Source organism: Pan troglodytes, chromosome 2, assembly GCF_028858775.2.
Source record: "Pan troglodytes isolate AG18354 chromosome 2, NHGRI_mPanTro3-v2.0_pri, whole genome shotgun sequence".
Lineage (NCBI taxonomy): Eukaryota > Metazoa > Chordata > Mammalia > Primates > Hominidae > Pan > Pan troglodytes.
This window is the reverse complement of record NC_086015.1, coordinates 103,323,944-103,351,887: the sequence shown is the minus strand read 5'-3', so window position 1 is coordinate 103,351,887 and position 27,944 is coordinate 103,323,944. Positions and strand designations below refer to the sequence as shown.

Below are 27,944 nucleotides of genomic sequence, written 5' to 3'. Positions count from 1 at the left end.
AAGATCATTTTATGTTAGGAAGAGAGTAACCGAGATGTTTATATTCACACAGATATTATCAGGTGGTAAATATATTTCTCATCAGACTTCATATCTCATAGATTTTATATTATAATGCAAATCTATATATTTTTCATTCTTAAGCCAAGAATATCTATATAGTTGCACAGTAAAGAAAATTTTACCACAGTGCACTTTAAAAACCACTTATACCTTATTAGGTTATAAATTGACCAAAGCTTTTGCCATACCACATCCTTGCTGCAGGGAGGGAAAACGGATTGATTTCACTGCACCAATCTCCCTTTTGCTAACTATATAGCTGATTTGTGTTTATATGGTAGAGGAAAAGCAGCAGTTATTGGATACTGGTTTAATGTAGAAGGTTAAATTAGTTGTGGGGACAATGATTACTCATGATTCCAAATGGTGAACCGAACTTGGAGTCTTAGCCTGCTTTTTTAGTCACACTGCATTACTAAGCAACTTTGGAACAGGTGCTCTCAATGGGAAAACAGGTTCTGAGAAAAGACTAGAGTAGATGAGACATGCATGAATGAGAATGAGCAATAATGCCTTAAGTAGGGAGGACGAATCATTACCCTATTACAAATATGATGAAAATTATCAATACTCATTACAATTAGAGTTGGAAAAGCTCTTAGAGGACAATGAGTCCAAGTTTCTTTCATGGAAAACCAACACGCATGCCAGGGAGCCACTCTCTAGTTTTGGCCTGATCACTGACTTCTGGTGGCAGAGATCCCTTTCTCATCCAAGCCAGCTCTTTTCCTTTTGGTACAACTCCAATATTATACAGTCAAAATGCCCAAAAAGAGTAGAGAAAATAATATTCAACTAGAAAATAGGAGTTCCAAATTCCAATTTCAGTCCTATGGTTAACTCTAGTTGTGTGACTTTAGGCAAGTGTTTGGTGCTCGTTGGGCCTCCGTTTCCTTATCTGTAAAACAAGGGTTTTAAGGTCCTTTCCAGTTCTGATTTTCTCCATTTCTATACTTTCCATTCCATGCTAGAGAAATGTGAAGCAGTTGTGAGAAAGTTACAAACAGCTGTGAAGTTTTTCTTCTTAGAGTCCTCACTCATGTCACACCTGGGCTGCTTCTAAACGTTCCAAGATCTCTTGGTCTTTATCTCAGCTTTCCAGATGACATATAGTTTGATTTTATTTTGACTGTTGACATCTCCTAGAATGTTATCATGACTCAGAATCTGCCCTTTTGGTCACTATATAGCGTAGTGACAGGCTCAGCTACAAAAGCCCTCTTAGTAGCAGTTTGTCTAGCAGAATTTTGAAGTTGCTGGTTTTTATTTTAAAAAAGAAACCATCAGAAATGTTGTACTGTTCTCACACACTAAGTCTTATTCTATCTTCTATGGAATGTCAGTAAACTGCTCAGTATTTGCTGTTTTATTTTAGTGATTAGACTATTTAGGCTGGAATAAACCTTAAGCTCAAAGAAAAGCTATGTCTTTAATAAACTCCAATTAATGCACACTGGTATGGTCTATGTATATATAGGCTATATTTTTAGAAACAAAACCACTATTTAATGTGATAGTAACTTGGCAAAGGTTGCAAATGCAACAGTAAAATGAATGACTATTTAGCTTTTTATTTATGTAACTAAAGTGGATACAATTAAGAAGACTGTGCCTAGGGGACTTGACTTTATTGAACAATTATCATAACCAAAATCAATAGTGTTATGTGACTAAAACAAAGCTTTTCTGTACAAATAAGTAAATTTATTTTTGTAATATATTTTAAAATTAATTTTAATATTTTATTTATACATGTGAAAATAAAAAATAATTCTTTTTAGACAAATAAATCTGAAAAATTTTTAAAGTTTTTATTTACTTATTTTTTAAGGACGAGGTCTTGCTATGTTGCCCAGGCTGGCTTGGAACTCCTGAGCTCAAGCAATCCTTCTGCCTCAGCTCCCAGGGTAGCTTGGGACAATAGGCATGCACCACCATTCCAGGCTCAAAAAAAATTTTTTTAAAGAAAAATAATTGAATTGAGTTTAGGTGCTCAAGTAACTGCTCAAGTAACGGACTGACGAGCTTGTAAAACATCAACAGGATATATATGTATATGTTTATGTTTATATGTGTGTGTGTGTCTTTGTGTGTGTTACACACCTCAGTAAAAAGGTGTATTGAAACACATCACCATTGAATAGTTCACAGTAATGAGTTTGGAGTCTAGTACAGTTGGTGTGATAGCTTATCAGAGTCAACTCTTCTTAAGAAAACAAGAACTGACTCTTGGAAATGTGCTATTATCATTGACAAGGAACTAGAGATTATTTTCTAACTGGATAAATTATCATAAATACTTCCATCAATGGAAAAAATGCTATTCCATCATTGTCTCTTTTAGCCTTATATTTATAATTTAGATGTATTTATTAAATGCCTACTAGGTAAATGCATATTATTTTAAAAAAATAATGAAAAATTTTGTAATTAGTAATAAAATATATTACCTCAGTCTTTGCTAAGGCCTATTCTCCAACGTGAATTAAATCATACTCCATCTGTAAGAATGAATATTAAACTTACAAGGAACAACAGAAAAACCACCTTAGCAGAAAGGCCAAACAACCACCAGCTGTTGCCTGGAATATAGCAATAACCTCCTAAATGCTTATCTTGAATCCAGTACTGGAAGAAGAGTCAAAGTAGTAAAGGTTAAGGGCTAAGTAAGAGCAAAGGCTGAAAAATGACAGCCTGGGTTTGATAGGTTAGCTGTGTGACTTCAGGCAAATTACTTAGCTTCAGTGTGTCTGAGTTTCCTCATCTGCAAAACTGGGATAATGATATCATTTAACTCAATGGAATGATGTAAGAATTAACTAAAATAATCTGTATAAAGCAATTAGCATGCTGCCTGGCATTAGTGTTTAATAAATGTTAGTTGCATTTGCTTTGTCATTATTATTATTCATCTCCTAAATTCCCAGAATAGCCAGAGTAAAATTTAATCAATATAAATCCAACCCCATCATTTCAGTACTTAGAAATTCTTTAACAGCTTCCCATTGGACGTAACAATAGCATTCAAACTCCTTACCATGGTCTGCAAGATTTGGCCCTGTCTACTCGCCAACATCTTTTCTGACCACTTTCCCTCTCACTCCCAACTCTAGTTTCGCTTGTTCTCTTCCTAAGCATCATGGGTATTTTTACACCTGTCTTTACACATGCTTTTCCCTCTGAGATAATCTTCCTCTGACTTATTGCTTGCCCAGTTCTAAACTCTGTGTTGCAGAAAGCAAGTCAAACTGTTCAAATGTGTGCTACCTTCAGAGATTTGAAAGTTCACTCAGGAGGCTGAAATAATTCACACAACATTTTCCATATTCTAAACAGCAATACCTTGGGAAAAACAATGTTGAGGCACAAAACAATAAGCATGTATCGAAGTTGAGCAGGGTGGAAGTAGGAGGGTACATGTGGGAATGGAAGGGAAGAACTCATCTGTGGTTTCCTGAGCAGGGCAGGCATCATGATGCATTCATAAAGTCTGTTCCCAAGCTACAAGGAGCTGCTGGAGAAGCATTCATTCTTCTTTTTGACTGTAGGCCAAAAGAAGTACAGCCCAGGTTTGGCCTATTGAAGAGTTTTATTTGGCCCAAAGTTAAAAAAATTGTTTTTAAGATTCATTCATTCATCAAACATTTATTGAACACCTACCATGTGTGAGGCTCATTTCCAGATGTAAACAGCAGTGAACAAATACACAAAATCATATAAAGTCCCTATCCATGTGGAATCTACATTCTAGTGCAGAAAACAGGTAATAAAAAATTGATGGAGTATACTAGACCATATGTGATAAGGAGAAACAAAAAGCAGAGAAGGTGGAGAGGAAGGATGTGTGTATTCATGTGTGTAAGTTTAGATAGCGTGTCCAAGGCAGGTTTCACTGAGAAGATGACATTTAAGCAAAGGGATGCAGGGGATGAATGGGCCGTAGAGATACCTGGAAAAATAGGGAACAGCAAGGACAAAGGTCATAAGGAGGAAATGAGCTGGCATATGTGAGGAACAGACAGGAGGCCAATGTAGCTGCAGAGATGAGGTCGGAGAGTCTTATGGGTTATTGGGAGGATCTTGGCTTTCATGCTGAGTAAGATGCGGAGACTTTGGAGGATTGTGGGCAGTGGGGCGATGTGATCTGACTTACAGTTCTGGCTGCAGGAGAGAAAGAATGGAAGCAGTGAGACCAGTTAGGAGGCTACTGCAACAATCTTGGAGAGAGACGGTGGTGGTTTGGACCACAGTAGTGCAACAGAAATCCGTAAGAAGTGATCAGATTCTGAATATATTTTGAGGATAGAGCCAACAGGATTTCCTGATGAATTAGATGTGGGTTTTGAAAGGAAGACAGGAGTGAAGGACAACTCCAAGTTTTCTGCTTTGAACAAGTGGAAGAAAAGAGTTGCCAACATTTAAAATCAGGAGATTTAATTTAATAATCCAGACTTCCAGCTCCTCTCAAAATACTGGAAGATCTGGTCAACTACATAACTGCATTTTTCACATGATAAAAAATGAACAGGAGCTGAGAAGCAGTTGCCCCATTAAGACAAGACACTGGCCCTTTGGTTCACTATCGACCTTGCTCCTTGTTTTATGTCTGGCCTTCTGAATAATAAATAGCTGTCCGTGCCTGTCTGTTTCCTGCAGACAGCTTGAGTTTAGGATCCCTGCCCAAAGTTCTACCATATACTCATGGCAGCAAAAATATAACATAAATTTGCCCACAATTTTGACTAAACGAAGGGCATTTTTGACAAAGTATTTTAAAACAGGCCATAAAAAGGATACCTGCTACAGCCTACTCTTCCAGATTTCTCCTCTATGGCAATTTGACAGCATCCTGATACAGAGGTCCAGCCTCGTCCAGCCTCGTGGTAAAAAGAAAAGCTTCTTGAAAAAAACTCCTCTTTCACATATTCTGATTTCATTAAGTCTAAATCCCAAGACTCAGGTCATAGTCTGTGTCCATATTGCCTGGGAGCGAGGTAAGGTACTTGACCATACCAGCTCTAATACCACATCTCACTACACCTGTGCTTTCCAAACAAGGGAGCTCCGAGGCCCAGGCTGGTACCAAGGCAAACTGGCTCTAAGCCTGTGTTATCACCACCAAGCCTGGTAACCAGCAAATTATTTATCTTCCCTGGGCTTACCAACAAAAAATGGAGGTCGACTACAGCAGAGCTTCTCAAACTCTAATGTATATATGAATCCCCTATTCTAGATGATTATTTAGCTTCACTTACATGAAAATCACTGGCTTAGAATAAAGTGCCTGGTAACAATGTCTCTGTGGACGATCTGGTATGTTTCTCCTCAGCAAATAGAAATAACATGAACCCAAAGACTTGTTTCACTTTGTCTACCAGGAAGCTCAGAGCTAAATGCACTGCTCAATATAACAGCAAAGCCATCTTACCTCAGGGATTCGAGTATAACATCTTTCCCTGTTCCTTCGTATTCATCCTAATGGTTTTGATTTTATTTATCTATTTTAACCCTAGGCAACATCAAATCCTTTCTGAAAGTGGGTGGGGAAGGAAGACAACACTGGAAGGAAGGAAGAGAAGAAGGAAAGTGATTTAAAAAAAATCTTCCCAAGTTGGTATTAGGAAAGTTAGCAAATACGGTTTGTGAATGTGATCAAATAAATACAAACCTAATCATCTGGCTCAAACCCAAAAGCAGTTTTGTTTCAGAGGCCTGTGCCCTTTAGACCAACAAAAATAGCCACAAACAGTATGGGGCTGTGTAGTGGCAAGAAGGACGAGCCCTACTATAGGCATAGGAAAATTCTTCCACTCAGCCTTTCTCTCTTTTAGCTAAGTATGGTCATTGACAGAATTGGGAAATCTTACGGCCTCGATTAACTCCCTGCAATAACAAAGAGTCTGTTTTATTATCAGGAAGAATTCAAAGAAAAATGCGTGTTAATTAGTAACACAAAAACTATGGGTAAAGTAAGCATCAAGACAGATATTTTGTGGTAATAAATCAAGCTCGATAAACTTGCATTTTTTACCTTTGGCAGCAGTCAGACAAGCACATTAAAAGCCCAGGATATCAGTCCTGCTCTGGTGCCCTGATAGCTTGAAAGTCAGGATAGCCTGCTTGGCTACGAATGTTTCTGACCTTGGGCAAGCCTTGTAACCACCCTGGACCCCCTCCATAAAATGAAGACAGTGTGGAGAGCACAGATTCAGAAGCCTCCGTAACTGAGCTCCACTTAACCAATTCTATCCCTGTGTTTCAACCAGGACTGAGCCCACACATGCTGAATAAGAGAGGCTAGAAGGTCACTCACTAGTATATCCCATGCATTTCTTCCAACTGTTTAGAGTTGTATTTGTTCTCAAACCTGCCTATGCCTGTTGGATTTGTTACTATAATTACATAATTTAATATGATGTAAACTGGTGAAATATAACCATGAAAGAAAAGAGTTGCTTCCTATGAAAGGTACATTGAATAGTCTAAGGAGACCTGATAAAGGCAGGTGACTTAAACTGACTCTCAGGGCAGATGTAAATCAGACAATTGTGGAAGACAGGAAAACAATTTGTAAAAATCTAGAAGGATTCCTTCTACAGTCTGCTCTATAGGGGCCAAAATTTAACAAAATTGAAATGAGAAATCATAGAAAATGCAATCACTAAGGTATAATTAACATGAGAAAAATGTTAGGAAATTGTAATCGGCAAACCTATAATCAAAGAAAAGGCCTTGGCTCTACACCAAGGCTTCTACTGCAATGGGAAAGGGAGTAAGAACCCTGGTGAAATATTACAGAGGCCCCATGGCTGTTATTTACAACCAGATGAAATAGGCGACCATGACACTGAAAGACCTTTCCAGGAAGGAGCTGAAGACGGAGTGTGGAAGATGTAGTTAGAGTTGTGGGAGGAAGGGACACACAGACACTACTCTTGATAGTCTGGCATATCCTTGCCAGTCTGTCAGCTGAAGGGGGAGTGAACCCACTTCTACTGAGAATCATAGGTTGGTATCTACTAAGTTCCCAGGAAGTAAAGATTTCTTTAACTGCTAGCATTTTTCTTCTACTCCTCCCTCCCCAGTTTTTAAAATGTTTGCTAAGATTATTTGATGAGTAATACTATATGTTGAGTTTACCTGGGCAATGAGCACTGTGAAGGAGAACATAGTATGCTTTGCTTTCCTGAGAGTAAGACATGCAGAGCAGGAGTAGTTCTAGGTAGAAATACTAGTTTTCAATGGCGAGACCAGGCCTGTAATTTTCTGCAGCATACCATGACATCATGGTTTATATGAGGCCAACTCCATAAATCAAGCCTTACCTAATTAGAGATTCTTCTGGAGATCTACATTATTAGAGCAAATAATTAAAACAGCCCAAGCAAAAATAAAAGCCAGATCTGTTTACAAAAATGTTCTCTCCCCCCAAGAAACTCTTTTAGTCTCATACCACTTACAGTTCTTTCACATTTAGTAAATTATAGACTCGGAGCATTTCTTTTTAGTCTGACTTCACTTTCAAGGAATTCTTCAATTAACTTTACGTTGCTTTAAGCTGTTCATCCAACGAGAAAACAATCTGTGGTTTCTGACTCCTTTGTGTGCCAATGGCTGCCATCCATGTTTGACTTTCAGACACACTGTCTCTTGAGAGCCAGGCTCTGTTTGCATAAAACCAGTCAGTTGTCATAGCATTTTGACAAGCACTATGGAAAAACAAAGAACAATACTTCGTGGTGGCTAAACTGGGAGAATTATCTCTGTAAGGGTTACTGCATTGGGGATACACACAACGTCCATCTACACCCAGCCACCTGGTCTGGGCCAGAAGGTAGCACATACTCCACTTTCAGCTGTGATCTTTCCATTCTCAGGCACCATCTCTTTACTACTGATTCATTTCTTTCTCCCTCCCCTCTTTTTCCTAAATGGTTAAAACACCTGAAACTCATGGAGAGGTGTGGCTACTCTAACAGCAGGCAAAAATGTCAGTGGAAATCTAAAAAGCAAGAGATTGCATGGCCTTTGCAATGGTTATGGTGCATCTAGTGTCAGATCTTCAGCCAAATGTAGTGTAATAAAAAAGCATGGCTCAGAGGTGAAACCTCAGTCCAAAACTTTGAATATTCTGACTCTAGTGTAGGACCTCAACTCTCTTTGCCTCTTGAGGCCCATGCACTGATGTTTTTAAATAAGTACAAATAACAACTGGGCAGCAGAAAATAACCATGGGAACAAATGATGGAAACATATGATGACTGCTGAAGAAAAAGATCCTTAGGTTTTCTACCTATCCCAGCTGAGTCAGGCAGAATGGAATCTCCCTCTTTCTTTCCCCCTGTGCTTGGCCAGTTTCTGGGTATCCCTCATCTATGTCCATTCCATGAATGTACTTCTGAAGCCAAAAGAATAATAAACCAAGGGTGTCTGAAACTGTCTTTGAATACTCAGGTCCAATATAAGATATATGTGTGATTTTTCCAAAATCATGCTCAATGCTGTTTCTGTAATGGGATGCGCAATTGTTGAACTGCAGGCCTTTCCAAAGAAATGGAATGAATACTGTAGCAGAGTTGTGCCGTAACAAGCATGAAGGCAGAGACAGTGGAACTAGAATGAATGCACAGGCCAGGTGAAGCCCAAGGGCTGATATTGGACATGGCACTGGCTCAACTTAGGGTGGTGGTGGAGTGGAGGACCAATGGAAGGTCTGCTCCTTTTCTTCAGGACAGAACTGTGTTTGACGTTTGACTTCTCTCTCAATGCTACTGCAATTGCATCTGAAGCAAAAGACTTGCAGGATTCCCAAGAGACTCAACATTATTCTAATATCATTTCTTTTCCAAGGGCTTCCCTCTATTTTTATTTAAAATTTTAAAAATCCCTATGTAAATTTTATAATGTGTGTTGGTTACAAGCTACTGCAAATGCTTTATGGAAAAAGGAAATGGGTATAACTATGTCTGTCTTGGTGCCCCCCTCATAACTCTCTCTCTCTCTCTCTCTCTCTCTCTCTCTCTCACACACACACACACAATGGGATCTAGCATCCAAGCTATTCTAAGAACAGTTTCATAAAGTATCAGCTATTCTTCCTTTAACCAGCAAATCACTGTTCTATTGAATTATAATCTATTCTTTAATCATTTAGGGAATATCTAAAGCACCTAGAAGTTCCCAGAATGCAAGTTAAGGGTAGGCTGAGGAAGGGGAGGTTCCCTTTACAAAGCTTTCACTGGCATCTGAATTTAGATCTTTTGAGATTTTAAAAATATAAGCAACCAAGACACTTGATTTAAAATTCACCGATTTGTTCAAAGTAGTGCTCTATGGAGGGCCAGTGATCTTCTAAAATAGGGTCACAGTACAGACTTTGCTTCAAATTCAAGAGCTCACGATAGCTCCTTTCTTGACTCTGTTCTTTCTGGCACTCAGATTTTTGAAGTAAAACAAAACATTACAGGAATTTTCTCTACAAGGAGACTTCTGAAATTCCGGGAAGGGTTCCTCCTCTCCCAAAGTGTCTTGCTTAATGCTGTGCATCATAAGCTTATTTCTTGAAATAAAAATGCTGAGATGCTGAACTTGGAAGGCAGCAATAAACCAAGGGGGATAAAGTTGAGGGCACAAAAACCTGAGCCTCACTTTTTAACAACTCCAAAGAAGAATGAACTTATTATATATAAGGAGAGCTCTATAGGGTGTCGCTAGAAATTCAGCTACTTCCAATGGTTTTGCTTGATGCCTGGAAAAGCAGTGACACTGGCACAAGTGTGTTCTATGTGAGAGCAGTAAGCTGGGGAATTTTGCGTCAGGATTTGAGGTCTTAGGCAATTGACCGGCCTTGAAAAGTACAGCACACTGGCACTAAGAAAATGCAAAATTAGGCTAGGCGTGGTGGCTCACGCCTGTAATCCTAGCACTTTGCGAGGCCGAGGCGGGCAGATCACAAGGTCAAGAGATCAGGACCATCTGGCCAACATGGTGAAACCCTGTCCCTACTAAAAATACAAAAATTTTTTTTTTTTTTTTTTTTTTTTTTTTGAGACGGAGTCTCGCTCTGTCGCCCAGGCTGGAGTGCAGTGGCGCGATCTCGGCTCACTGCAAGCTCCGCCTCCCGGGTTCACGCCATTCTCCTGTCTCAGCCTCCCGAGTAGCTGGGACTACAGGCGCCCGCTACCACGCCCGGCTAATTTTTTGTATTTTTAGTAGAGACGGGGTTTCACCGTGTTAGCCAGGATGGTCTCGATCTCCTGACCTCGTGATCCGCCCGCCTCGGCCTCCCAAAGTGCTGGGATTACAGGCGTGAGCCACCGCGCCCGGCCCTAAAAATACAAAAATTAGCTGGGCATGATGGCGCATGCCTGTAGTCCCAGCTACTTGGGAGACTAAGGCAGGAGAATCACTTGAACCTGGGAGGCAGAGGTTGCAGTGAGCTGAGATCGTGCCACTGTACTCCAAACCTGGCAACAGAGCAAGACTCTGTCTCAAAAAAAAAAAAAAAAAAAAAAAGCTAATTATTCATTACTTTCTAAAAAAATAGTTCTTAGTAAGTTAATAGTAACATGTATACTCGCTTTGCAATTTTTAAATGAAATCACTAAAAATAAACACTTTTTAAGAACTTTAAGACTATTTTAAAAATGTTATCAATTATTATTCATTTTCAATCTGCTGCTATTCCTTTTAGTTTATGGCAAAAGATATAACCCAATTGCAGTCCTCAAAACAGAATGGCCAAAGCAATGCTAAGTCTCGCAAGCCCTACCTGAGGCCTTCAAAACGATTAGAGCCTAAATGAATCAATTCTGTCTAGGCTGACAGCATGTATTTTCTTTTGGAAGTTCAGTGACTACAGAGGGAATATTTTGGCTTTCTAGTGCAAACATGTACAGATTTTGAACTTGGGGAACTTGCAACTTCTGGTTGTAAAGTTGTCTTCTACTAAGAAACCATGGCACCAAGTCCTAAATGCGAGAATACAGCTTTTAGAAAATCTGCAAATGATTTATTTGCAGAATAGTGAAGTAAATTGCAAAGAATTATGTGAAACAGAAAGAGGGTGTGGGAGCAATAAAATAAATGAAGATACAAGGCTTTTAAAAGGTTACATGGGGAAATGAAGACATTAAATGCCACTTAATTTTAGAAAATAAAATTACAAGGTATATGATATGCTAGCAAAGTTCTGGATTATAGTAAGGCTTTCCAGGGAACAAGAAAGCTTGTATGGCTACTACCCAGGGTAATTACTGAATCAGTGATATTACTCAGAAAATAAAATTGCACATAATACACAGAGCTTTCAAGCCAGTTTCCTTGTGCCACATTCCCCCTTGCCCTCAATCTCATTCTAGCCACTTCCTTTAAGTGAAAAAAAGAGTCACTGTAGCTTTCTGGAATTCTCTTCCATACATGCCAAGTACATTAAAAAAATGAAAATAAGTCATGAAGTTGGATGACAATATGATGAAAAATTATCTTACTCCTTAATTTTGCTATAATAGTTTGAAAGATGATAGTTCTGTAGAATGTGAATCGCAGTCTTACACAAACATACATCAGCATACATTCATACTGTTTAAAAAGAGAGGAGTTTTAAATAGAAAAGGAATGGAAAGATAGTCAACAGCAATAGTCAAGATATCTAGAAATAATTTTAGAGGAAAAAAGTATCTACTACTGTCTTTAAATACATTAAAATACAACAATTTTACGTATTTACTTTTCTCTTTTAAAAAATTACTTTAAAAATCTTTTTAGAAATTAAATCACTAAAAATAAATTTTTAAAGAACTTTAAGATTATTTTTTAAATGTCATCACTTATTATTAATTTTCAATCACCTGCTATTCCTTTTGGTAAGGGTAAGGTTTGAGAGGTTACTCTCCTGTCAATTCATATTTTTATGTCTTTTACCCCTTGGCTGTTTCACCCAGGCTGGAGTGCAGTGGCATGATCATAGCTTACTGCAGCCTCAGTCTCCTGGGCTGAAGAGATCCTCCTGCCTCAGCCTCCCGAGTAGCTGAAACTAGACATGTGCCACCATACCAGGCTACTTTTTGCTTTGACACTGATTTTCTTTTGGATATATGCCCAGAAATGGAATTGATGGATAATAAGGTAGACCTATTTTTATTTTCTGAGGAACCTCCATACTGCTGTATCAATTTACATTCCCTTGAACAATGTACAAGGGTTCTCTCTTCCTCACACTTTGCCAACACTTATCTTTGATCTTTTTGATAACAGTCATTCTAACAGCTGTGAGTGATGTTTCACTGTGGTTTTGATTTATATTTCCTTGATGATTAGTGAAGTTCAACACCTTTTTATATACCTCTTGGCTATTTATCTTCTTCTGAGAGATGTCTATTCAGGGCCTTTGACAATTTTTTAATGAGCTTATTTGTTTTTTGTTATTGAGTTGTAGGACAGTCTTATACATTAACCCCTTACCTGATACATGGTTTGCAAATATACTCTTCCATTTCATAGGCTGCCTTTTCACTCTGTTGATTTTTTTTTTTTTTGCTATGCAGAAACTTTTAAGTTTGATGTAATTTCATTCATCTATTCTTGCTTTAGTTGCCTGTGCTTTGATATCATATCCAAAAAATCCCTACCCAGACTCATGTCAAGAAGCATTTTTTTTTTGTTTTCTACTAGCAATTTTATGATTTCAGCCTTAAGTTTTAGTCTTTAATTCATTTCGAGTTGATTTTCGTAGATGGTGTGAGATAAAGGTCAAATTTCATTCTTCTGCATGTGGCTATCCATTTCCATTTTTGACAACACAAATGAGCCTCATCTGACTTTGAAGGGCCCTCTCAACTCCAGTGCACCTACAAAATATGCTGAAGTTTTGTGGCCACAACACTGCAGTTTAATTTCTCACACTTTAATCCTGCTTGCTTCACTTTTCTTTCTTTTTTTCTGTTTGGAGATGGAGTTTTGCTCTTGTCGCCTAGGCTGGAGTGCAATGGCACGATCTCAGCTCACTGTAACCTCTGCCTCCTGGGTTCAAGCAATTCTCCCGTCTCAGCCTCCTGAGTAGCTGGGATTACAGGGACATGCCACCACGCCCGGCTAATTTTTGTATTTTTAATAGAGACGAGATTTCACCATGTTGGCCAGATGGTCTCGATCTCTTGACCTGGTGATCTGCCCGCCTCGGCCTCCCAAAGTGCTGAGATTACAGGCGTGAGCCCCTGGACCTAGCCTTCACCTTTTATACATATTGGTCACTGTGCACAACTTAAAAATCCTCCTGAATACCCTTCTCAGAATTTCAAAGTCTTTGCCTGGGAAGCTCCAGGCAATTATGGAGGCTGAGAAGTTCCACAATCTGCAATTTGCAAGCTACAGATCCAGGAAAACTGGCGATGTAGTTATGGGCCTGAGAAATAGAAAGCTGATGGTAGAGATTCCAGTCTGGATCTGAAGACCTGAAAACCAGGAGCACTGAAGGTCGGAGAAGACCAGTGTTTCTTTTTTTTGTATTATTTTTAGAGACAGTGTCTCACTTTGTTGCCTCGGCTGGTTTTGAACTCCTGGGCTCAAGGGATCCTCCCCGCTGGGCCTCCCAAAGTGCTGGGACTACAGGTGCATGCCACCACATCTGGCTCACAACTTTACATGTCAGATAATCCAAGGACTCTCAAATTTCATTAACTGACTCTTCAACAAAGATCTCAGGATACATGTTGCTGACAGCACAAAGTACATATACAATAATTTCACTCTTTGGTTACTATGGTGCTTACTCTCATTTGGTAGGTGCCAGGTATATCTGAGTATATAAATAGGACAGATGGTTAAAGAGGATAAAATGGTGCTGAAGAAATGTGATGAGCTAACTAACAAGTTACTAATAATGGGAGAGGTAACTGTGGTAGAGGAGTGATTAGCATGGTCATCAGGAGGTGCTACAAATTTCATCTAACTTCACTGCTCCAATCTACACTGGAGCCCCAAAAACCTTTGCTGATGTAACATGTTAGTGCTTTCCGCTCTGTATAATGGACCAACTGGATGGGACTTTACTCCAGCACTCAATTCATTTTCAGCTTAATTGATAATCAGATACAGACATATACTTGATCAGATATTTTATAAATTCTGATTTTTGATGACAAACATTTTCAGGAAATATCATTTTGACAAGGAAAAATATCAAAATGAGGTGCTATAGAAGTCTTTATGAAGAATTATACACACATGTGAGAAACTGGTGAATTTGAAAAACAAAAACCCATTTAAAGATCTCCATTACTGTTCAACAAAATTAAAGCAAATCTTATGTAAATTAAAATGATTCATAAGGAAGCTGTGAACTATAATTAGATGGAAATATTCTGATTGATATTTTGGACACAACTAATTCTCACTTTGCCATTAGATAACATAGACTAAGATGTCATGAAATCTGCATCTGTTCCTAGAAGCACTATTAAGAAAAGAGATAAAGGAAATGTCTGCTTTATAAGTTTATAGCAACTTTGCACATATCTAAAATGTTATAATTCAGATTCAAGAAATAAGTGAAAGGATAAAAAGGATTCAAGAGCAGCCAGTTTATGAATTGCATGGACTTTACATGTGAAAGAGCTTCCTAGTGTACTCCTATTTTATATGCATATTCATACGGCAAAGTATTTTAGTTTCAAGGTCACAGAAGATTAGGAGCATTCACATTAGGGAGGAAGTTTCAGCAAGGCACCCTCACAGAAGTCTGCCAGTCTTCACAGCCAAGAAATCAGAAAAGTTATAAACAGCTGAGCAAGCTGGGTGCAGTAGCTCACACCTGTAATCCCAGCACTTTCCGAGGTGGGTGGATCACCTGAGGTCAGGAATTTGAGACCAGCCTGACCAACATGGAGATACCCTGCCTCTACTAAAGATACAAAATTAGCTGTGTGTGGTGCGCATGCCTGTAATCCCACCTACTCAGGAGGCTGAGGCAGGAGAATCACTTGAACCCAGGAGGCGGAGGTTGCAGTGAGCCGAGATCGCACCATTGCACTCCAGCCTGGGCAACAAGAGTGAAACTGCGTCTCAAAAACAAACAAACAAACAAACAAAAGCTGACCCAATAGCCCCAATGCTCAGCACTCAGAAACTGTCTAGGAGAGTGATAAAGAGACCTCTAAATCCACAAAACGGCCTGCAAGGATCATCACACTTGCTGAAATGAAGTGTTGTGAATAATAATCTTGGGTCATCTAAAAAAGATTAAATTATGGTCAGCACATGTTCTTTTAAGGTAAAGCAATGAAAATATTTTAGAAAATAAAAAAATTAAAAAGGCAATCTGTCTTTTTGTGAATTTGATTAGCATGGATCAGGTTTTTAAAAAAACAATTTTTGAGCAACAATTTTTGGGTTCTCCACATATATACATCGCCTCATTATTCCCTACAATGATCATATGTGATAGAGATTATTTTACATTCAGTAGTCCCTCCTCTCATTTATCAGATATTCAGTGAGTGCCTTCTGTGTACCAGGCTGTGTGACAAGTCCCTAACTTCAAGGAACTTACAGCTTGATGAAAGCAAAAAAGATGAAGACACTGAAGCACAGAAAATTTAAGAGCAAGTTTCTCTTCTGTAATTTCAGTCACAGCTGTGGCTAACTTTTACTCAATAATCTTAGCATTCGGTTTCAAGGACCATCAGAATTCTAGAAGCAACGAACTTGAAACCAAGAATGTGTAAAAAATATTGTCCCACAAATAAATGGAAAGATATCCTGTGTTCATGAATTAGAAAAATGAATACTGTTAAAATTTCCATAGCACCCACAGCAATTTGTAGATTCAATGCAATACCTATCAAAATTCTAATGAGATTTTTCACAGAAATAGAAAAAGCAATCCTAAAATTCGTATGAAACCACCTCAAATACTCCAATCTCGAGCAAAAAGAACAAAGCTTGAAGCATCATACTACCTGATTTAAAAATACACTATAAAGCTATAGTAATCAAAACAGCATGGTACTGTCATGAAAACAAACATATAATCCAAGGGAACATAACAGAGAGCCCAGAAATTAATCCACATCTTTAGGGTCAAATGATCTACAACAAAGGTGCCAAAAATGCAAAATAGGGAAAGGACAGCATCTTTAACAAATGGTGTAGGGAAAACTGGATATCTACATGAGGAAGAATGAAATTAGACCCTTATCTCATACAATACACAAAATTCAACTCAAGATAGATTAACGCCTTAAATGTAAAACCTGAAACTATAAAACTACTAGATGAAAAAACATGGGGAAAAAGCTTCTTGATAATGGTAGGGGAAATAATTTTTGGATATGATCCCCAAAACACAAGCAACAGGAGCAAAAAAAAAAAAAAAAAAAAAAAAAAGAAAGAAAGAAAAAAAAAAAAGAAAAGAAAAAGACAAATGGTGTTGCATCAGATAAAAAGTTTTGACACAGCAAAAAAAAAAAAAAAAAAAATCAATAGAATGAAGATGCAACCTATGGAATGAGAGAAAACATTTGTGAACCAATCATCTGATAAAGGGTTAATATCCAATATCCAAAACATATAGGGAACTCAAAGAACTCAATAGCAAGAAAATAAACAACCCAATTAAAAATGAACCTGAAAAGACATTTCTCAAAAGAAGACATCCAAATGGCCAACAGGTATATGAAAAAATGTTTAACATCACTAGACATCAGGGAAACAAAATTTAAAACCACAATAAGATATCACCTCACATCTGTTAGAATGGTTATTATCAAACAGACAAAAGAAAAGTGTTGGTGAGGATGTGGAGAAAGGGAACTCTTATACACTGTTGGTGGGAATGTAAATTAGAATAGCTATTACAGAAAATAAGTCTGCAGGTTTCTAAAAAAATAAAAAATAGAACTACCATATAATGCAACAATCCCATTTTTGGGTATATAGCCAAAAGAAATGAAATAAGTATCTTGAAAAGATATCTACATTCTCATATTCATTGCAGCATTATTCATAACAGTCAAGATGTGGAATCAACTTAGGTGTCCATTGACAGATGAATGGATAAAGAAAATGTGATATATATATAATATATATATACATATACAATGTAATACTACTATTCAGGGTTTACAAAGAAAGAAATTCTGTCATTTTCAACAATGTGGATGAACCTGGAGGACATTATGTTAAATGAAATAAGCCAGGGACAAAGAGACAAACATTGTATGATCTCACTTACATGTGGAATCTTAAAAAATCAAATTCATAGCAGCAGAGAGTAGAGTGGCAGTTGCCAGGAGCAAGGGGCAGTGGGAAGGGGGCGGCACAGAGGAACATGGGGAGATGTTGTTCAAAGGGTACACAGTTTCAGTTAGACAGGAATTCTGTTGATCTATTGTGAAGCACGGTGACTATAGTTAACAACATATTGTACACTTGAAAATTGCTAAAATAGCAGATTTTAAATTTTCTCACCACAAAATATGTGAGATGATGAGTATGTTGATTAGCTGGATTTAATCATTTCACAAGGTATACATACATCAAACATTGCATTGTACACAGTCAATGTACACAATTTTTATTTGCCAACTAAACCTTAATAAAACTAGGAAAAAATATCGTTTCACTGTTTAGAAGCTTATTTTACAAAGAAAACAAAATGAATATGGTCATTCATTTTCTCTTATAAATATAATTTCAAACATTCTCTACATACTTTTTATCTAATAAAACTCACTGGCCAGCCGAGTGTGGTGGCTCATGCCTGTAATCCCAGCACTTTGGGAGGCCGAGGTGGATGGACCACCTGAGGTCAGGAGTTCGAGACCAGTCTGGCCAACATGGGGAAACCCGGTCTCTACTAAAAATACAAAAATTAGCTGGGCATGGTGGTATGTGACTGCAATCCCAGCTACTCAGGAGGCTGAGGCAGGAGAATCGCTTGAACCTGGGAAGTGGAGGATTCAGTGAGCTAAGATCGCCACTGCACTCCAGCCTGGGTGACAGAGCAAGACTCCATCTCAAACAACAACAACAACAACAACAACAACAAAAAAAAAACCTCACTGGCCTTGAAATGGGCTGCTGTCAGAATATGCAGTTGGGCATGGTAGCTCATGCCAACAATCCCAGCACTTTGGGAGGCCAAGGTGGGTGGATTGCTTGAGCCCAGGAGTTCAAGATCAGCCCAGACAACAAGACAAAACCCTGTCTCTCCAAACAAAACAAACAAACAAAAAAATTGGCTGGGTGTGGTGAAGATCAGCCCTGACAACATGAAAAAACCCTGTCTCTCCAAATAAATAAATAAATACATACATACATAAAATAAAAAATTGGTTGGGTGTGGTGGCACAGTCTGTAATCCTAGCTACTTAGGAGGCTGAGATGGGAGGACTGCTTGAGCCTGGCAGGTGGAAGCTGCAGTGAGCTGGGATCATGTTACTGCACTCCAGCCTTGGCAACAGAGAGAAAACCTGTCCCTCCCCACACCCCCCCCCCCAAAAAAAAAAAAGAATATGCTTCCTGGACCCAGAAATCAATCCATCACTAGTGATTTAATCTGGAAAACTTGATGTCAACTGATTTTATAATTGGGACAACCATGTATGTCTGCCTTTTATGATGGTAGTTTAGCTGAACCGAGTCTATGAAATAATTAGGCCCACGGTGGGGGAATGTGAAATCCTCCTGAAGCACTAGAACCTCTCCCAGCCTTCCCAATGTTAGAGAAAATTCTTATTCCCATAAGTTTCTACCCTTTACTAAGTGATATGTAGTCCTTACAAGGCTCTTGATTTCCTCCAAAGTTAGAAAATACTACACTAGAAAGCTGGAGTTTCCTCTGGATAATCAATTTTTTGAAAAATACAAATAATATTTTGTTTCGTTTTGGGCTTTTAATGATATGATGAGAAAACTAGAGATTCTCAGAAAAGAAAATGGGGAAACAGCACTGAAATTATTTTTATACATCTCATATTTGGCAGGCCTTCTAATTGGTTGACAAAGTAATAATTCTACCAATCTTCTTTCTAGTATAAAGATATAAAACAAGAAATAATTTTAGATATTTTATCCTTTTGGAATATAAAAGACAGATAAAGACATTATAAATCCCACTCAAGTTTAGAATTAACAAATATTTCATTTTGCATTTTTTAGGTTGCTTTTTGAATACTTTTGAGTTCAATGATGATATTCATCCCTTGCTTACCACATACCACCCCCCTCACAAAGGTTTTCAAAAGAAATCCAATTCAGGTAAATGATAATTGATATGGGAATTATCATAATCGAAATATCAGAAAGCAGCCACACAATATCTTATATTGCCAAACAAGATAACTGTGACTAAAAGTGGAAGTTCTCTATTTTTAAAAGTTTTTAATATTATAATACTAAAACTTGAATTTTAACAGTCTGATATGAGTATCTATTTATTAAACCATTCAGCCACTCATCCTTCTATTCATTCATTCAACCAAAACACAGTGTTTTACAGAGCAGAGGTCATCCCTACCTGATGGGCTCTTGGACCTGTGAAGTGGAGCCTATGGGTAGAGATGGGACAGTCTTCCATTCAAGAAGGAACTTTGGTTTAATACATGAACTTTTTTGGCAGAACATCAATGACATCCTATCCAGTGCTTCATCCAATATTCAAGAATTGTGAGTCTTCTCTCAATCAGCAACAATAAATGCTAATATTCCATGATCTCAACAGGCTTTATAGATATAAATTGTCAGGTATTTAGTTTATAAAATTAAAACTGGAGGGAAGGAAGAGAAAATGGAGTCCAACTCCATTTTGGAGGAAGATGGCATCTAACTAGTCCTCTGGGTGTTTTAAATTATATCTTTTTATTAAGTTAGTCTCTAAAAGAAAACATACAATGCAAGTACTACTCAAGAAACACGCTGGGCATGGCATGATGCTGGGAGGAGGTTTTTAGGTTTTGGTTGCTTGATACTCAATAGATCAACACGTGTCGAGTTCTACAGAAAGAGAAACATTTCCCTGAGGAAAAAAGAATTCCTAAGTTCATAACCTACCTCACTTTTACAGAAAGTGTATCAAACATAGACATCCTTCTTACTAATGAAAGATCCAGAACCATTAGGGAAAAGTAATTTGCTGTCATGAAACGACTCCTTTGTCTCTGTCGTGCTTAATATCAGAAGCTTCAATCTTCTATTATCACAGACCACAAGCCCTGGTACCATCCTTGCACCACAGAATCCTGGGTTTGTACTTCCTAAATTGTGTATTTTTCTATTTCTTCTATTAAATAACTGTTTTAAAAGGGGCAATTATTTGTAGACTTAAACTATGATGCAAAAGAAAAACTCTCAGCTGGGCGCGGTGGCTCACATCTGTAATCCTGGCACTTTGGGAGGCTGAAGCGGGCGGATCATGAGGTCAGGAGTTCGAGACCAGCCTGACCAACATGCTGAAACCCCCACCTCTACTAAAAATACAAAAAAAAAAAAAAAAAATCCGGGCGTGGAGGCACGCACCTGTAATCCCAGCTACTCAGGAGGCTGAGGCAGGAGAACTGCTTGAACCCGGGAGGTAGAAGTTGCAGTGAGCAGAGATCGAGCCACTGCACTCCAGCCTGGGTGACAGAGGGACACTCCATCTCCAAAAAAAAAAAAAAAAAAAAAAAAAAGAAAGAAAAACTCTCAGATGATATAGAATGCTTTAGCCAACATGTATAGAAACATGTTGAGGAATGCCAGATTGTCACCAAATACAACTGGAAGTCACTGCTCTTAGTTGGATTCTCTGAAGTAAGCATGGTCCTTTCTAAATACATTAAATATAATAACTTCTCTACTTCTTGGAGCTCTAAAAGGCAAAATTGAGGACAATAGCTATAAAGAGGCAGGTTTCTTTCAATAAGTGTTTTTTGACATGTAAATATACTCAGTTACATGCCTTTTTTCTTGTTTCCAAACCTCCCCGCTCCCCCACTCATTTTTTTTTCCTTCCATACAGAACACAGTATACTACTAAGGACAATGTTGTGGGGAAAAAAACATACTGAGAAATCACAAAAATGACAGTTTACATCATTTGATAAAAATAGCAATACTTTACCAAATGGAAAATTCCATCAAATGAAATGTGGCTCCAATCAGATGACTTACCTAAAAATAAGAGAGACAGAAAGAAAAAAGTGAGAACTTGGTATGGTACTCAACCCTCAATATACTAGTCTGTAAAACATATGGTAGATATCTTAACAACTGATGGACAATCCAAAACAAACAGAAACTATACCAGATCAGGAAACACCAATTCCTTTAGAAACAGTAACTAATGTTAGAAAGGAAATGGTAAACATGGAGCAAAAGCAATGGTGAAAGAAAGTGGTATTTACTTTCAAACCACTTGGCTCTCATACATATTTTAAGGGGTCAGTTTTGAAAATGTGGACACATATACATATAAGGGCTACAGCTAAACCATGCATTGCACTCTCTTTCTCAAGACCTCTGGTTACTAAGAGAGAGACGATCAAAGCTGCAGACTTTCAAATATCTTTGCCTCCTATGACTCAAGAAAAAGGTGCCAGTGTATCATGTGCTACTGTAATTTCCTCTGTTGATTTTCTTTCCCCTTAACACTTAGATGTTTTGGCTGTTTGCTTTTTTATTTTCCAAAGTGAATACTGATGTTCATGAAAGGTGCCAGATTAACAACCTGGGGAAATTAAGAGCTTGGTCTATCAAGTGAAAAGGCTCAGTGTAGTGGAGGTGACGAAAGTTTCCCCTATACCGTGCTTGCCTATGTGCATTAGCTCTGACCCACAGTCACCCCAGCCCTCTAGTCTTCATGGTCCATTAATGTCTTTGACTGCTCAGGTTGCTAACAGGAGCAGACAGTCTTGTTTCTGCTTTTAATGCTATCATTATTACTACCGCTACTGCGAACTCTAACTCCCTCAGTGAAATTATGGGGAAATTTATATTGGCTGCCATTTTGTTTCAGGACAACAGGAAAATAAATTGAACTGAAGATAGATCTTATATTCTTGATAATACCGTAGGTTAAAATCCAAGAATTTCTTCAAACAGGAGGCAAAGCTTTGAGTGATCAAATTGAAACAGGCCTCAGTAAGTTCAGTCACTTGCACTCAATTTGAATTCTCATTCGGGAATATTCTAATATTTAAAGGCCAAAGAAGCTTTATTTTTCCTTTTAAGTCTACTGCAAACCAGTCATTTTTATTATTTCTTAGCAACTATGGTAAAGGTTTGGGTGGATAAAGGCTAAAACTATCATTGCATATGAAATCTGAAAATCAATGTCAAACAGAAAAAAGTTTCTTTCCTATATTTATAGGTGTTCCAAGTTTCTGAACTATGTAGGCACTTTGTAATTATTAATTAATCCCACCCATGCCCAGGAATAAAATCACTTTGCTGCATCTAGTCAGATGACCAACAACTGTTTATTGATGACATTATGCTATTTCTGCATGCAAAATACAAGGGCCAGAGCAAGACAATACTCCTCCTAGTCTAGAGTTTATAACAGTAAGAGAAGCAAGGCTAGCAAACATATGCAAACATTAATGGTACAATGAAGTACAATGCTGAATGTTGCTGTGCAATAGACTTATAATTACTTAATAATTACTTGGAAAGATCATAGTATTAACCCCACCATTGTTCCCTGTCTTTGCTATTGTCCTTCTTTTTGTCAAAGACTATATTCTTTGCAGCTAGAGTAGATTTCCATCTTGACATCACCAGCACTTCCTCTAAATTCTAATCTCTAGAAGTCCTGGAGAATGAGAATTGCAGGATACCAATGACTACAGCAAACACATGGTAACACTTATATGAAGGGTACCCTGGCTGCAACTCATGAAAATCTTGGAAAATTTTAGTTTGGGGAACTTTGGCTGCTTTTCTTCTTTGCCTTGCATAGCCTTTATCAAGCAAGTCCTTATGGTATTAAAACATTTGGCACTGGTTCAAGTCTATGCTATTGCTGGCAGGGAATCTAATTGGGAAGCAGGGGTGGAGTAGTTACCTTTATCAGGAATGACCTTAAAGTTATGGAAAGGCTCCTTCCTTCCCACTGCTTAGTAGCCTTACTGAAAGCTTTAAACCCAGATGTGAGAAAAGAGAATGTCTCCAACAGCAGCAGCAATTTATTGTAATTATGTTAGTAAAAACATTAGGAAGGTGGAAAATGTTATGTCAACTTGGAGGAGGGAAACACTTTGTGTATAGGTCCCAGGCAAGGTTGTGCTGGGGAAAACAACCATAACCTATAATTCCCAGGGAGCCCTCAGTTTCCAAATTTGCAAGAAAATTAGGAGTTAACTATTTTAAAAACTAGTAACTATATGCAATGCATTACCCAGTGGGTGAGAGACTATAAGAATCTGTTCACTAACAGACACCAATAGACACCTGTCTGTACTCCCTCAGTGGCTGGCAGTGGCCAATTCCCTGTTGCCACTAGATAACTAATATATTTTTTCTATCAGTACTATATCACAATTCGTAACAGTGGCAGCCAAAGCAACAAGGCCCATTTTGCCTACATGATACTGTAGCTTCCATCAGTGACACACTTTTTTGGTTTAAGGCAATTTAAAGGTTGACCTTGAAATGCAATTAGAGCAAAATCTGTACACTTTCTGGGCCAATTCTGGGCCTCTCTGTGCCTCAGTCACATAACTGAGAGTTGGTTTTGTCCCTGACTCTCTTCTTCATTACATAATGGATCTCTTACTGTTTCTGCTGACTAGACTTTTGCATCTTTCATGATTTGATTTCTCTCATTTCATCTTCTCATTTTTTTTTTGTGGTGGGAGATATACAAGCAAGGATTTCCAAAATTTGATATTTCACACAAAATGCATTAGCGAGCCATGGCAAAAATCTGTTTTGTGGGCAGACACATCATCAAAGCTCTCTACATGGACTAGTTTTCTAGTCAAATAAAAATTTCAGGAAATAAGATATTTTCATCTCAAAAAATAAAAGCTAAAAAGAGTATGTCTGAGAGACTCAAACCATTTACTTTCATGGTCATGAAGAGAAAATAGAAAAAGTAATAAAAGCCTTAAGAGCAGAAAATGACAGGTGATTTCTCCTTTTCTTCCCATTTCAAACATTTACCAATAGGCTAATGAATGCCAAGGATGCAAGAAAAAGCGAGTCAGAAAACTGTAGGCCACAAGATGGTGTAAACCTCATGTGGAAAATACCAGCTAAGGCACTAAGAAAGCCAGTAAGTAATCAAAGATTTATAAAGATGAATATGCTCAAGTTTTGGACAAAGAGTACACAGAACAAAACCAAACAAAAACACTTTTTAAAACAAGTTATTTTTTATCCTTCTCAATGCACATTAGAGATAGTTCAATTTTAAAAGCTTGCAGTGGTTTAGTAATCAAATAGCTTAAGACAATGCACAGTTCTACCCATCAAGAATGCTTGTTTACTTTGGCTGACATGCCGCAATTATTAATTTACTTATCTGATTCAAAACAGAGTAAGCTCTTACTTTTAATTTCCTAACTTAACTAGCAAACTCTGGGAGTCACTATGCTAAGGGCTGAGTGCAACCCAAGCTGGAATTTTTTTTTTTTTTTTTGGAAAGAAAAGATGTAAGATAAATGAGCTGAATTCTCATCATTCCAAAGCTGAGTTTTAACAGTACTAAACAAAAAGGGTAAAACTACAACTTCTGGGATTTGAATGATAGCCTTCATGACTATATAGAAAAAATACTTTTTTTAAAAGGAGACTTTGGGGCAGAAAATTATAGATGATAACCTCATGAAAAGCACTGAAAGATAGGAACCAAATTTATCCATTTGTGGGTAATAGTTATGATAATTATGGGGAAGGAGGAAAAAAGGGTGTTGGCAAAGGTATTCAAAGGAAGTACCTAACTATTCCACTCATGAAGAAATCTGGAGATTATTTAGGGAAATGACTTGTACAAAGGAAACAATTCAAAGACAACAAAAACAAAATTTAAATAAGAGCCAAAGATCAGATGAGGGCTGGGGAAAACAGTTTGGGTTAGTTTCTGAGGTTATCTTAATGGGGTCAGCCTGTCTTACTGCCCCAGCCCCCAGAAACCACCAGTATACCTACCTGCATCCCACAGAGTTTTATAACTGCAACAAATTTTACCCAGAGGTCTACGGCTAAGGGCTTTCTGGTCTAATGCTTTAGGGCTTTCCAGAAACCTCTTTTCTATAAAACTTCTATTCCACTTCCTATCAAACTACCTTTCCCTTCTCTACCATTCTCCATTCTGGTTCTGGCATGTGTGGACTGAAAAAGCAATAGTGGAGGTGGGAATGAACGGGGACACAGCTGGTCTGTGGCAAAGAGATGGTGGGTAGCAAGCAGCTGCATTTTGGAGGATTAGGATCTTGGAAGCCAAAGAAAGCTTCTTCCAAGTTCTCTCCTTTCAGTTCTTTCCTCTCTTGGGCAATAATAGAAATTCCACAAAACACACAAACTTTCTGAATTCACAACACTCTTCCTCATAACCAAGTGTGTTTATTATGACTGCTAACATTTTCTGTGTGCCTTGTATTTAGATTTTTCTAAGAGTTTCAAAGAGCCTTATAAATTTTCATTAAAACAAATATTTCTGGCTATATTTTATAAATACAATTTAACTTTAGAATCACTGGAATTCAATTTGTTAAAAGGTTATTCTTGTAAAATTTGGTTTATTACACTACACTCACATTTCCTAAACCAGGGTTCTTAAAATCTAGACTTCATAAGAATTCTCAGGGATGCTATAAATATGGATTCATATTTAGTAGGTCTTGGGTGGAACCCTGGAATCTACATTTTTAATAAGCACCCAAGGAGATTCCTATACAGCGGGGGTAGAGGGACCCCACTCTGAGATCCCATCCTAATCTGAACCCCCTAACCTCCCAGCTTCACCTTTTTCAAGACAGCCTGTTTGAGTGACAGTAGTCAAGCAGTCACACTGAATATTGAGCCAAAAACACAAAGTGAGCAATCCGAGAAAAAGAAAATTATCACCAACAACCTTTCATTTTTAACAATACAAGGTGCTATACAAATACAGGAAAGAAAGGGAGGTTTCCTGGTTGTAACTCCACTTCCTTGAGTAAGATAAGGTTTGGTATTATGAATGAATTAGCTGGCTTTCCTATTCATAAGAGTTGAACCTTTACTGGCTTTCTGGTTACGTCCTGCTGCATTCTGGCACCCCTTTTCCCAGCATGATGACAGCCTTGTAGAGCCAGCCTCGATTTCTCAAATTGCAAGCAAATTAGAACCTAACTACTTAGAAAAGTAATGAAAGTGAAATCCAATATCTAATGGGTATGAGGCTATGAGAATCTGCTTGCCAACAGACACCAATAATTCTCCTGCCTCTAATCTCTCAGTGGCCAGATTTTCCCCACCTGCCCCATAGGGGGAAACTCAAACATTAAGAATCTCAGACTAGCTCAGAAGCCACAATTCATTTTGATGACATTACGTGCTTCCACTTTTAAACCCACCAATCCTACCTTTTAGGTATTATCACTACCTAGTCCCAGTTCTCATTCCTCAACCCCCACCTATGGTGCTCTCTCTTCATGAAGCCGTCCTCTTTTGGTTTCATGACATCCTGTTGGCTACTCTGTTCTGATGATGATGATGTTTCTTAATTCCTTGTATCTTGGTTTTGACCTTATAATTGACTACAACTATTCTTTCAAACGTCACCTGCAACTAAATTTAATGGGATTTTCTTAATCCTTTTTCTCCACCACTCTGATGGGTGACCTCATTGGATTTTTCCTTCTGTTGGTTCTCCTCCCTTGGTTTCAGTGGTAACACAGTTCTCTTATGAACACAAGGAATATTTGATCTTCTCAGTATTAATCCTTCCAACCTGTCACAATACACAGAGAATAGAAGATATGTTCAGCTACCATTATACACAATGTTCTTGAGCCCAAGACAGTTTCAGTTCACTCTAAAGAAAAATCCCCTCCTTGATTATATGCAACCCACTATCATCCTACAGAAGCTGCATTTTACTTGGAGTTTAGGTTTCTTGGAGAATATGTAAGGGGGAAAAAACCCTCAATTTATGTCAAAATTACCTTGCAAATCCCCTAGGAAGGCATCATGCAGGAAGCCAATACTGTCTCTCAGTAGGCCGAATCAAGGTGGATTTTGCCTCCAGTTTTGGTAACCATCTGAGTAAGGCAAGATGCTTACCCTGAGAGAGGCAGGTGGGAACAGACATGTACAGAAAAATCAATATACACCATCCATTTCAGGTTCATTCCCAGGCATAGACTCATTGAACACAACTTGAGAAGACTTGTTTGCACAATGTAAATTTTTATGCCTTCTCTCTTTATATTCATTTGCTGAGCAGGTGTAGTTGAACTCATGCAAAGTTAGTGTTTGTATGATACAACTTCAACATAGAACTTAATGGTTATTGCTCAATAAATATACATATGTCTATGCTCTTGACTTTTAGCATCTCAAGGGTAAACAAACAACAGAGGCAGACACTAGATCAAGTATGAAGATCATAGATCAAGTATGAAGATGACCTTAAGAAAACTGGAGAGTTTTCTTGCAAAAACTTCTCAAGTACACAAATCAAAGATACTTGTGATGCACTGGAAAAAACACTGTACTTAGTGTCAAGGGACTGAGATTCTAATTCCAATTCTGACACACATTAGCTAAGTCACCTCGGCCATCTACAAAACGGATACTTCACAGGGTTGTTTTGAGATTCAAAAGAAAAAATGCATGTGAACGCATCTATCATAGTCACTTGCACATGGTAGGCACTTGCTACAGGTTTATTCTAGGTGAATTTGTTAAACTGAAGCTAA

The 27,944-nt window shown here is 38.0% G+C and overlaps 2 protein-coding genes across 8 annotated transcripts in view; one reads left to right on the top strand and one right to left on the bottom strand.

Moving 5' to 3' along the window:
• The window catches only part of CMSS1 (cms1 ribosomal small subunit homolog), a 361,500-nt gene that overhangs the window by 147,574 nt on the left and 185,982 nt on the right, over positions 1-27,944 (bottom strand). For 3 of the 7 annotated variants that reach the window (XM_009445995.5, XM_063806051.1, XM_016941542.4), the window contains exon 2: positions 21,161-21,210. The exons of 2 other annotated variants lie outside the window; for them this stretch is intronic. The gene's annotated coding sequence lies outside the window, so the exon portion shown is untranslated. Of the gene's footprint in view, positions 1-19,579; positions 21,211-26,805; positions 26,975-27,944 lie in introns of all 7 variants that reach the window. 2 more of the 7 variants (XM_063806052.1, XM_063806053.1) reach the window with 2 other exon arrangements.
• The window catches only part of FILIP1L (filamin A interacting protein 1 like), a 287,583-nt gene that overhangs the window by 83,484 nt on the left and 176,155 nt on the right, over positions 1-27,944 (top strand). The gene's annotated exons all lie outside the window — the stretch shown is intronic.